The following is a 12,865-nucleotide window of genomic DNA, read 5'->3' as shown; positions in this document are numbered from 1 at the left end:
TTCATTGTATAAGTCATCATATACAAGTTCCCAATATGATGGCTTTGGGGGTGTTTATCTTGCAGTGAGAGAGGTGTTTATCTTTTTTTTTAATTTTGTTGAAGTATAGTTGATTTACAATCTTGTGTTTAATTTTTGCCATACAGCAAAGTGACTCAGTTATACATATATATTCTTTTTCATATTCTTTTTCATCATGGTTTATCACAGGATATTGAATATTGTTCCCTGTGCTATACAGTAGGAGAGAGGTGTTTATCTTTTTTTGTTTGTTTGTTTATCTTTTTTTTTAAGCTTTTTTTTTTGTTAAATATTTATTTATTTATTTATTTGGTTGTGCCGGGTCTTAGTTGTAGCAGGCGGGCTCCTTAGTTGCAGCTCCAGGGCTCCTTAGTGGTAGCTCACGGGTTCCTTAGTTGTGGCATGCAAACTCTTAGTTGTGGCACGCATGTGGGATCTAGTTCCCTGACCAGGGATCAAACCCAGGCCCCCTGCATTGGGAGTGTGGAGTCTTACCCACTGCGCCACCAGGGAAGTCCCAAGAGGTGTTTATCTTGAAGTGTGACATTGACCCATTTGTATCAGGGGTTCTTTTCTAGGACTGTAGTTGGTGGAAAGGGAATTCTATCAGAATAGTTTAGAGATCTTCAAATTATACATACACACACATACAAAATGGCACCCCAACTATCCCTAGTGCATATGGGGGTGGTTTAGGAAACAGTATGAATTCATAGAAATAGTCCTCCAGATACCCTGTTGGGTAAGAACCATTAAATCTGGACAATGGGAGGCAGCTTATATAAAACGTTCATTCGATTTGTCATTGTCAAGTCACATCTAAACAGGAAAGGCTTCCATTCTTATCTTGGGCAGCCCTCATCATCACTTGTTTTCCTAAGCTCTGATATAATACAGATCAATGTACAAAGAGAAGGGAGGAGTGAAAAAAAGAAGGGAGAGGATGAAAAGGGAGAGGAGAAGGAAGAAGAGGGAAGAAAAATGGGAAAGTCGAGGAAAGGAAGGGAGTATAAGAAATAGGAGGGGGTGCTTCATGAATTATCCTCTGAAAAAAAAGTCTTTTGTTGTTAATATGTACAGCAATAGTGGGGGAAGAGGGAAGGAAGAGGTGTGGGTGAAAGAAATTTTGCTTAGTTGTCAATATGTCAGATCCACAATATAAATGTGATTCTCCTCTCTTTTTTTAAAAGAAAAAACACCTACGAAAAAGTTGAAGAGGACATTATGCAAGTAAATGTTATGATTGCATGAATCGTGAGTTTTATTTATTTATTTATTTATGGCTGCGTTGGGTCTTCATTGCTGCACGTGGGCTTTCTCTAGTTGCGGTGAGTGGGGGCTAGTCTTCGTTGCAGTGCACGGGCTTCTCATTGTGGTGGCTTCTCTTGTTGTGGAGCACGGGACCTAGGCACACAGGCTTCAGTAGTTGTGGCGCATGGGATTAGTGCTCCGCGGCATGTTGGATCTTCCCGGACCAGGGCTCAAGCCCGTGTCCCCTGCATTGGCAGGCGGATTCTTAACCACTGCGCCACCAGGGAAGTCCCTCGTGAGTTTTTTTATTTCATCTGAACTAAATAAATATTTGAGTGTCTACTACATATCAGCTTTATGATAGGAGCTGAGAGATCAAACATGAACTTAACTGTCCAAAGGAGGGTTGTAGCCAAAGGTGAAGAAGCTTGAACGTTATGCTAAAGAGTCTGGAATTTGTTCTGTTGGCAATGAGGAGTGATTGATTGCTCCAAGCGGTAGAATGAGCAGTGAAATCAGATACATCTGTACCTATTTAAGCTGATAGTAATAAGGGTAACTTGCCAGTTTTTTGCTAATATTTTACAGAGATCTCATTTTCCCATCTCTTTTTTTTTAAAGGTGTCTGTGTTTTTATCTTTTTAGTACATATTTTTAAAAGAATATACCTAGCTTTTATTTTATAAAACCCAATTTGATATTTTCTATTAATAGCCTATCTTAATCTACTTACATTTATTTTAGGTACAGATGTATTTTATTTTATTTTTATCACTATTTTGTGCTTTCTATTTTTCAAGCTTTTTTCTTTGTTTCTTCCTTCTTTGCTTTGTCCTCTTTTGCATTAATTTTGTTACCATCATTTTCCCCCATCTCTACTATTGTGAAGATGCACATTATCTTCCTTCCTTCCTTCTTCCTTATTTCTTTTTATAAGTGATTACTTTTAAATTTTAACATGTATACTTAATTAGTGAAATATAATCAATAGTTGCACCCTTATCTGGAGCAATGAAGTTCCAAGACTGATTTCATATCATTGCTCACTTCTTGTGTTATTTTTGTCTACTATTTTAATTCTACCTTGTCTGGCACCCAATGAATTAAACAGTATTATTATTGTGGATTTATGTAGGCAGTGCTTTTTTTTTTTTTTTTTAGATGTTGGGGGTAGGAGTTTATTAATTAATTTATTTATTTTTGCTGTGTGGGGTCTTCGTTTCTGTGCGAGGGCTTTCTCTAGTTGTGGCAAGCGGGGGCCACTCTTCATCGCGGTGCGCGGGCCTCTCACTATCGCGGTCTCTCTTGTTGTGGAGCACATGCTCCAGACGCGCAGGCTCAGTAGTTGTGGCTCACGGGCCTAGTTGCTCCGCGGCATGTGGGATCCTCCCAGACCAGGGCTCGAACCCGTGTCCCCTGCATTAGCAGGCAGATTCTCAACCACTGCGCCACCAGGGAAGCCCGGCAGTGCTTATTTAGACTTATTTAGATGTTAATTCATTTCTTTCTTTAAATTTGCTTCTTTTGCTTACTTCTTCATTTTGTGTTCTATTTCCTTCTTGAAATAGATGAGGAATTCTGTTAGCAAAGTTTGTAGATAGCAAACTCACTCAGTTTTTCTTTTCCTGAAAATGACTAGTCAGCCACATTTTTAATACATTAGCTTATATTATAATTATTTTTGATGTTTTTTAATTTTTTTGCATCATTATAAAATTACTTTTATTAATCTGACTTAGAATTTATGCTAATGTAATTTGAAGATATTTATTAGTATCTTTAATTAAGACAATTTCAGGAAAACTCTTAGATTTTAGCATTAGAAATATTTTCTCATCCCATACTTTTCTATTCTCTCCATCTGGAACTTTTGAGGATTACATGTTGAAATTTCTAAATCTTTCTCCCATGTCTCTTAATGTCTCTCTCTTATTTTTAGTGCTTTTTCTGGATAATTTGTCAGATTTTTTGTATCAGGATAATGCTGTCTTCATAAAACAAGTTAGGAAGTGTTCATTCATTCCTGAAAGAATTTCTGCAAGAGTGGAATTATTTCTCACTTAAATATTGATAGAATTCACTAGTAAAGCCATCTGTAACTTGAATCTTCCTTGTGCAAAATTTTAACTTAAAGATATTAATTTCTTTAACAGATATGGGGCTACTGAGATTTTTTCCTTTTTTTTTTTTTTCGTTTTGATAAGTTGCATTTTTCTAAGAATTTCCTCATCTAAGTTATTGCATTTACTGCATAAATTATTCAAATCACTCCCTTTTTATTCTTGTAATGTCTGTGGCCTCTCTAGTCATATCCCTTTTTTCATTTCTGATATTGAAAATTTGTAATTTATCTCTTTTTCTTGATTAGCTTATCTAGGGATTTCCTCAATTTTATTAATGTATTCAAAAATACTAACTTTTGGTTTACTGATTTTCTCTACAGTTTTTCAGTTTTCTGTTCCATTGATTTCTGCTCTTTTCAATTCCTCTACCATCATTTTCATTTTCTTTCCTTACTGGACTGACTAGACATCCATTATAACATTTAAGAGGTATGATGATAATGGTTAGCTTGTTTACTTTTGATCTGAGTATGGGGAAGATTTTAATAATTCACTATTAAGTATGCTGTTTGGTGTAGGTTTTTAAAATAGCTATCCTTTATCATCTTAAAGAGGATCCCTTCAGTTCCTAATTTTCTAAGAAGTTTTAAAACCACTTATAATACTGAATTTTATTAAATTTTTATTGTATTATATTTAGGTATTCATAGTGTTTTTCTCCTTTATTTTTATATTGCAGTAAATAACATTAATTGATTTTAGAATGTTAGATCTAATTATTTTCCTGGAATTGAATTCAGTTTGGTCACTTTCATTATCAATTTCATATATTGCTGTGTTTCTTTTTTTTCATATTTTGTTTCATATTCTTACATCTATTTTTGTGAAAGAGTTTGGCTTGTAATTTTTCTTTCTTTTAATGTACTGGTTAGATTTTGATTTTAAAGTTATGCTAACCTCTTAAAACAAGATGAAAAAGGTTTTCACCTTTTTGTTCTCTGGTAGAGATTAAGATTGGTATTAATTTTCCCTTAACTGTTTGGATAATTTACTAGTGAAGGCTTCTGGGGCTGAGTTGGTTTTGTGTACAAGTTTTCAGTTTTTTTCTTTAATAGAGAACCATTCAGATTTGCTGTTTCTTGTTTCAGTTTCTGTAACAAATTTTTCAAGGAATTTGTCCATTTCAAATGAAATTTCAAATTTATTCACATAAAGTTGTTTATAACTTTGTTATCTTCTATAAATCTGTAGAATCTGTATTAATGACCCTTTTTTGATTCTTGATATTGGTATTTTGTGACTTTTTTCTTCTTACTATTCAATCTTTCAAAGAACCAACTTTTGGCTTTTGACATCTTTTCTAGTATATCCTTTTTATTTCATTGGGTTTTTTTTTTGCATTTATATTTATAACTTACTTTCTTCTATTTCTATGATTTTTATTTTCCATTATTTTCTAAATTATTGAAATTGATTTGTAGCCTTTATTTTTTTTTAGTAAATGCATTTAGGCTATGTATTTCTCTCTAAGCATGACTTTAATAACATCTACAAATTTTGTTATATTTTATTTTGTTACCATTCAGTTAAAAATATTTTCTAAGTTCTATTGTGATTTCGTCTTATCTTATTGGAAGTTTAGAAGAGTACTGCTAAATTTCCAATACTTCAGGAATATCTAGATATATTTGTTTTGACTTCCAATTTAATTTCTGTTTATTCAGATAATATACCCTGAATAATTTTAACCATTTAACATTTGAGAGGAATTGCTTTTCAGCTCAGCATCTATCAAATGTAACATAAGTTTCATGTGTAGTTGAAAATGAAATGCATTATTTATTTATTAGATGCAGTGTTTTATATGTTTAAAAGATCAAGTTTATTGGCCTTCTCATTCAGAATACATCTTTATTGATTTCTTCTGTCTGTTTCTTCAATCATTTACCAAAAGGGTATGTAAAAATCTCCCAATGTATTTATGAATTTGTTTGTTTCACTGTTAAGTCCTGTTAACTTCTGCTATATATCTTTTGATTTTTATTTGGTTATTTGATATTTATTAGCACCTAAAATTTATAATTGCTACATTTTTGTAGTAGATAGACCCTTTTATCATTATGAAATAGGCTCCTTAATTTCTAGTAATAATAGTCATAATAATTGCTAGTAATAATCTCTAGTAATTGCCCTAAATTCACTTTGTCTGATATTACTATATCTACAGTGGCTTTCACTTAGATGGAGGTTGCATGGTATATCTTTTTTCATTGTTTTACCTTTAATGTTTCTGTAACTTCATATTCAATATTGAATATGGATGTTTTATTTTGCATCCAGTCTGACAATCCTCATCTAACAATCTTTCACACACACACACACACACACACACACACACACAATACATTTGGATTTAAATTGATGACTTCTTTTGGATTCATTATTGGTATTTTTTTTAACTTTATACATTTTGTTATTATATTGTTTTTAGCTACCCCACCAACTGCCACATGCTTCTGTGACTTATTAAATTCTAAAATAAATTAGGGGGGTACCTTCAAGATGGCAGAGGAGTAAGACGTGGAGATCACCTTCCTCCCCACAAGAACATCAAAAATACATCTACATGTGGAACAACTCCTACAGAACACCTACTGAACGCTGGCAGAAGACCTCAGACCTCCCAAAAGGCAAGAAACTCCCCACGTACCTGGGTAGGGCAAAAGAAAAAAGAAAACATAGAGACAAAAGAATAGGGACTGGACCTGCACGTCTGAGAGGTAGCTGTGAAGGAGGAAAAATTTCCACACACTAGGAAGCCCCTTCGCGGCCAGAGACATGGGCTAGGTGGGGGTTGGAATCTTTGGAGCCTCGGAAGACAGCAGCAACAGGGGTGCAGAGGGCAAAGTGGAGAGATTCCCACACTGAGGATCTGTGCCGACCGGCACTCACCAGCCCGAGAGGCTGGTCTGCTCACCCGCCGGGGCGGGCGGGGGCTAGGAGCTGAGGATCGGGCTTCAGAGGTCGGATCCCAGGGAGAGGACTGGGGTTGGCAGCCTGAAGGGGGCTAGTGCACCACAGCTAGCCGGGAGGGAGTCCGGAAAAAAGTCTGCGCCTGCTTAAGAGGCAAGAGACCATTGTTTCCTGGTGCGCGAGGAGAGGGGATTCAGATCACCGTCTAAATGAGCTCCAGAGACAGGTACGAGCCGAGGCTATCAGCCTGGACACCAGAGACAGGCATGAGACGCTAATGCTGCTGCAGCAGCCAAGAAGCCTGGGTGCAAGCACAGGTCTCTATCCATACACCCACCTTGGAAGCCTGTGCTTCCCAGGACACTGCCAGGGTCCCGTGATCCAGGGACAACTTCCCCGGGAGAACACACGGCATGCCTCAGGCTGTTGCAACGTCACACCAGCCTCTGCTGCCACAGGCTTGCCTCACATTCCAATTATAACTACCATACCCCTCCTTTCCCCTGGCCTGAGTGAGCCAGAGCCCCCTAATCAGCCGCTGCTTTAACCCCATCCTGTCTGGGCAGGAACAGAAGCAACCTACGTGCAGAGGCGGGGCCAAATCCAAAGCTGAACCCCAAGAGCTGTGCGAACAAAGAAGAGAAAGGGAAATATCTCCCAGCAGCCTCAGGAGCCCTGGATTGTATCCCCAAAATCAACTTAATGTACCCTGAATCTGTGGAATACCTGAATAGACAACGAATCAACCCAAAATTGAGGCGGTGGACTTTGGGAGCAACAGTAGACTTGGGGTTTGCTGTCTGCAACTGACTTGTATCTGATTTTTATGTTTATCTTAGTATAGTTTTTAGCGCTTGTTATCATTGGTAGATTTATTTATTGGTTTTGTTGCTCTCTTTTTTATTATTATTATTACTTTTAAAATTGTTATTTTAATCATTTTTTTATACTTTTATTTTATTTATTTATTTTTCTTTCTTTTTTTTCTCCCTTTTCTTCTGAGCTGTGTGGCTGACAGGGTCTTGATGCTCCAGCTTAGTGTCAGGCCTGAGCCTCTGAGGTGGGAGAGCCGAGTTCAGAACATTGGACCACCAGAGACCTCCTGGCCCCACGTAATATCAACTGGTGAGAGCTCTCCCAGAGATATCTGTCTCAACATTAAGACCCAGCTCCACTCAATGGCCAGGAAGCTCCAGTGCTGGATGCCCCAGGCCAAACAAGTAGCAAGACAGGAACACAACCTATATTTAAACTCTGGAAGGCATTATTGTTACAGCCAATACTCACTTAGATTTCCCATAATATTAATGCTTTTTATTCCTTCTTGAATTTCCTTACTTATGAATCATTTGCTTCTGCTTGAAAAAAACCTCCCTTTAGTATTTTCTTTACTGTGGGTCCACTCTTATTGAGTCTCTGAAGTTTAATTTGCCAAAAAGTGTTTCTTTTTTATTTTCAGTTTTGAAGGATGTTTTCACTAGATATAGATTTCTAAGGTAATTTTTTTTTCTATTTTAGTATTTTGAGGGTGACATTATTTTCTGTAAAATGATGATTTCCCCCCAAAACACCTAAAACCATGTCTCTCATACAAATTTTTTAAAAGTCCAAGATTTCATTTAACTCCTTAATTAATGAGAAAAACCATAAGAACCCAAACAGCAGGATCAAGTGAGGACTGACTTACAGAGATCTATGATCTCTATCTGACAACACTGATTTGCTTTGCTATGAACAGGAATCATTTGCTGGCCGCAGATGGATTTCACATGAACAGAGACACTGCAGTTTCTTGATTCAAATTCCCTCTTTTCCACATAGTGCCTCCAGATATCTCTGATCCACTGTGCTTTTGGCTCTTTCATACTTCGCTTTCTACCTCTCCCATGCCAGAGCTCCAATGAAATTCTGGATCCTCGTACCTGTTAGGAGCAGACCATGTGACATTGTAACCACCCTCTCGATTCTTCCTGTACCTACAGGACAGCACCACATTGCTCCCAGGATTTGCCAAATGGGGTCATCTCTAAACATCTTTCAAATGTCTTAGGCTATGTCCTGAAAAGTGCAGAATATGCCCTCTGCTTGAGAGTCACTTAAATCTATCTTTGAATGGTAATGGTCTACCACCACCACCTCCAATATTAGTTTCAACTATGAGGTGGGAGAGAGAATCAGGTCACTCATATCTAATCCCCTTCTCTTAATTTTTTCTCTTCTTTTGCTCCACTGACCAGTAACAGGAAATGTTTTCCCTTTCCTGTGAGACAAGAACTTCCCTTATATAATAAACTATTCTTCCCATTCTAGAGCCTATAATTTATTCAATTCTCTGAACTTTGAGTCTTAATATGCAAAAACTCAACATTACTATAAATTTATAAATATCAAATTTGGAGAGGAGCAATGTTTTTTCCCCTCCAAATTGTTGTAATTGATATATGAATTCCTGTTATTTGAAACAAGAAAATGTCATGTTTTTCAGATAGAAAGGATTCAAGAAAAGGAGAAAAACTTATTTAGAAGACAAAATGCAACAGGAGATAACTCAAACATCTTGGTATACATAAATAATCATATACATTTTAATTGATAACTCTTATAGCATATCATTGAACTCAATCTTCATGGGGTAAGAGGGATTATCACCACATGCTCAATTCTAGAAAGGCTTTCTATAAAAGATTGGCATTATTAGAGGGAAATATAAGTAGCTATAACTATTGCCATTATTTTCCCCACTAGCAAGCATTCTCTTGGAAAACATGCCAATATTTTAGGAAACCATATTCTGATGTGTCTTTGTTGGCCCTTTTTTTTTTTCTTTTTGTGGTTCCTCAAAAAGTTAAACATGGACTTACCATATGACCCAACAATTCCACTCCAAGGTATTTAACCACGAGAAATGGAACTATATATTCACACAGAAACTTGTACACAAATGTTTTTAACAGGATTACTCATAACAGAAAAAACGTGGAGACAATCCAAATTTCATCATTGAATGAACAGGTAAACAAATTGTGGTATATACATACAATGAAATATTATTCTACAATAAAAAGGAATGAAGTACTGATATAAACCTCGAAAACAATATGCTAAACGAAAGAAACCAGACACAAAAGTTTGCATATTGTATGTTTCTCTTTATGTGATATATTCAAAATAAGCAAATCCATAGAGACAAAGCATAATAGAGCTTACAAGGGGATGGGAGGGCAGAATAGGGAGTGATTACTCAATGGTTATGAGTTATTTATGGAGCGATTAAAAAGTTTTGAAACTAGCGAGAGCTGGTGGTTGCACAACATTGTGAGTACACGAAATACCACTGAATCATACATTTTAAAATGGTTATATTATGTGAATTTCACCTCAAAGAAAATTTGTTTTTAAAAAAAGTTTACATTATTGAAACTCTATCCACTAGAGGACGCTGCTTCCATTGAGAAGCATGACTGGTTTTTGGTGGAGTAGAAGGAGTTAGCCTTGCAAAAACATTTTCTGCTTATTTTCCTTCTATTTTAGGTGTTAAAAAAAAAAGTAGCCAATTTTTTCTAGAAAACATTCCTGGAAAAACTATGAATTTGCATTTGAATATACCTCTTCAAGAAAACATGTTTGTGAAACGTGTATTAAGAAAATATTTCTTTCCTTGCATAAAGAAGACCTCTTAGTTCAAAAATTAAACCAACATGAATAAATTATGAAACTAAAGAAAAGGTTAATGGAAAGCATTTCAGAGACTCATATAAAACTTAATGAACAAAGTGTTCAAGCATTCATATAAATACAAAGTTTCAAATACTTCTTCATTATTACTGTAAGTACTTGAGAGAGTCTTGAAAGTGTTTATCCATATTTTCATGAGCACAGTAACATTTAGTTATCCAACTCAGCTCATGTCTTAACTTCTTTCTCTGATTCATGAAATACTTTGTCATGTATTAAAATTAATAAAGCTACATTTGTGGAAGTCATATCAGGAATAAAATAATTAGACCATAATCTCCCTGAGCTACTGTGGCTAGGGCTTTTTAACAAAGTAACACAGGAAATATCATGTATCCACATGTGTGGAATATTTATGTTCAGCTCCAAAACCACACAATAAGTTACTCTTCCTACAAAACGAAAGTCTTCCTGCCACCATACACAACAACTTCCAATTGCAGCAGGGAAAAAGTAGCCCAAGAAAACGAGTCCACAAAGTAAATCTGATCCAAAGGGCTCTGATTAGTACCATACAATTATAGTATTGTAGAGCCATTGTTGGGTTAATTTATAAAGTGGGCAGTCAGCCTTTTCCAAGGCATACTAACAGGAAGCAAAGACTTCCTCGGGAATCAGCTGATAAACACTATAAAGACCATGCTCTGAACAAAATCAGAATGATACTAAGTCCTCTATGAAACAAGAAGCAGGCATATCAGTATAGACAGTTTGGGACAAGACTCAATAGGGGCCTGGCTAAAAAAAAAAAATCCAGAAACATAAGCTTAATCATAGGCCTTTAGCAACATCTGGAAATATACCAGAATCTACTCTATAATCAATATATAAATCATATATAGCTTTTCCTAAGGTGTTTCAATTCAGTCATTCTAAAACCAACAAATGGAATATCTATTTGTCATCTCCACCAAATAACTTTCAGATATACATATATATATATATATATATATATATTTTTTTTTTTTTTTTTTTTTTTTTTTTTTGCAGTACGCGGGCCTCTCACTGTTGTGGCCTCTCCCGTTGCGGAGCACAGGCTCCGGACGCGCAGGCTCAGCGGCCATGGCTCACGGGCCCAGCCGCTCCGCGGCATGTGGGATCTTCCTGGACCGGGGCACGAACCCGTGTCCCCTGCATCGGCAGGCGGACTCTCAACTACTGTGCCACCAGGGAAGCCAATTTTCAGATACTTTTATGATAGCATATTAGTTTTCAATTTCTGAGTAATAACCACAACATGGTGGTTCAGACATGTTTATTATCTCCCAGTTTCTATAGATCAGGAGTTTGGGGACCGCTTACCTGGATCCTCTTCTTAGGACATCACAAGGCTGTAGTCAAGGTATTGGCCAGGGCTGAGGTCTCACCTGATGCCTGAGGTCCTCTTTAAAGCTCATGTAGTAATTGGTAGAATTCAGTTTCTTTTAGCAGTAGACCCATGATGGCTTGTTTCTTCAAGGCCAGCAGAAGAGAGTCTTTTCTGCTTCAAGTCTCTGAGTTCACTCTAATGACAGACACATGTCATTTTACATTTGTCCAAACCCACAGAATGTAAAACACCAAGGGTGAACTATAATGTAAACTATGGACTTGGGTGATGATGTGTCATGTAGGTGAATCAATTGTAACAAATGTACCACTCTGGTGGAGGACATTGATAATGAGGGAGGCTGTGCATGTGTAGGGGCAGGAGATATATGGGAAATTCCTGTCCCTTCCTCTCAATTTTTCTGTGAACCTAAAAGTGCTCTAAAATAATTAAGTCCTTTAAATAAATTTAAACCAGTTGGATACCTTCATTACATCTCCAAAATGTAAAATATTTTATGAGACACATATTAATAGTATGCCCTATGATGAAACTCACCTGCTTTAGAGTTTAAAATTGGATTGATAATGTATTGCTGATTCTTGCTTTTCATTGCTAAAAAATATAAGTCCAAATAGGCTACAGAGAATGGTTAAAAACTAGCAATTGTATGCATTTCTGTTTGAAGTTATCATTGTGTTTAGTACTTAGTCACTGGGATAACAATTACTGATATCACCGAAGCACATGCCTCGCCCACCTGCCGTGTTGCTGTGGCCACGTGAGTCTCTCTGCCTCAGTTCCTGTGTTGCCCTCATGGGTAGCAGCACTCCCAATGCTTATTGCTCAGTCTCGCTCTACTACTCTTCTTCTGGTCCCACTTTAGCTCAACACAGAGGAGTAATTCAAGTCTCCTGTTGTCATTCATTTCTTACGCCAAGCTCACTGGTGAAAAGTGGCAGGGTACACATTCATACATGTAAATTGGCAGTGAGTCCAAACTTCAGAGTCTGAGATCGTGTCACCCCTGGGTAATCATCTGGGTTTACAGGCCATGTTCACTCAGCAGCTTAGAGGCAGAGTAGACCCAGTCCTGGGGAGAAGCTTGGCTTCCTGCTATGAACAAGTGAGAGGAGCTCTTCCAGTTAGCTAATGGGAAACATGGGAATAATTTGTTCCCTAGACAATCTGGGTCTGACATTATGTCCTCTGGGTAGCCTTCCTAATGTCTCAGGATTAGAAGTCTGGCAGTCCGTCTCTTGGAGTCTGTGCTCTTGGCCGAAGAGTGGCAGCAATAGAGTCAGAGAAACCAGAGACTTACAGCTTGAGAGATATCTTACCACCAGGTAGGTAATGCTATACTAAGCAGAGAGACAGTGATGTTCACTATACCCAACAGAGAAGCAGGAAACTCTAACTATGAAGTAGCACAGAATAGAACAGCAACAGTTGGGGACTGCCACGTGGAACAGTGGCAGTGCCAGCGGGAGTAAATATGAGCACGTATATGTAT

This window comes from Globicephala melas, chromosome 7 (genome assembly GCF_963455315.2).
Source record: "Globicephala melas chromosome 7, mGloMel1.2, whole genome shotgun sequence".
Lineage (NCBI taxonomy): Eukaryota > Metazoa > Chordata > Mammalia > Artiodactyla > Delphinidae > Globicephala > Globicephala melas.
Note: the sequence above shows the minus strand (reverse complement) of the source record.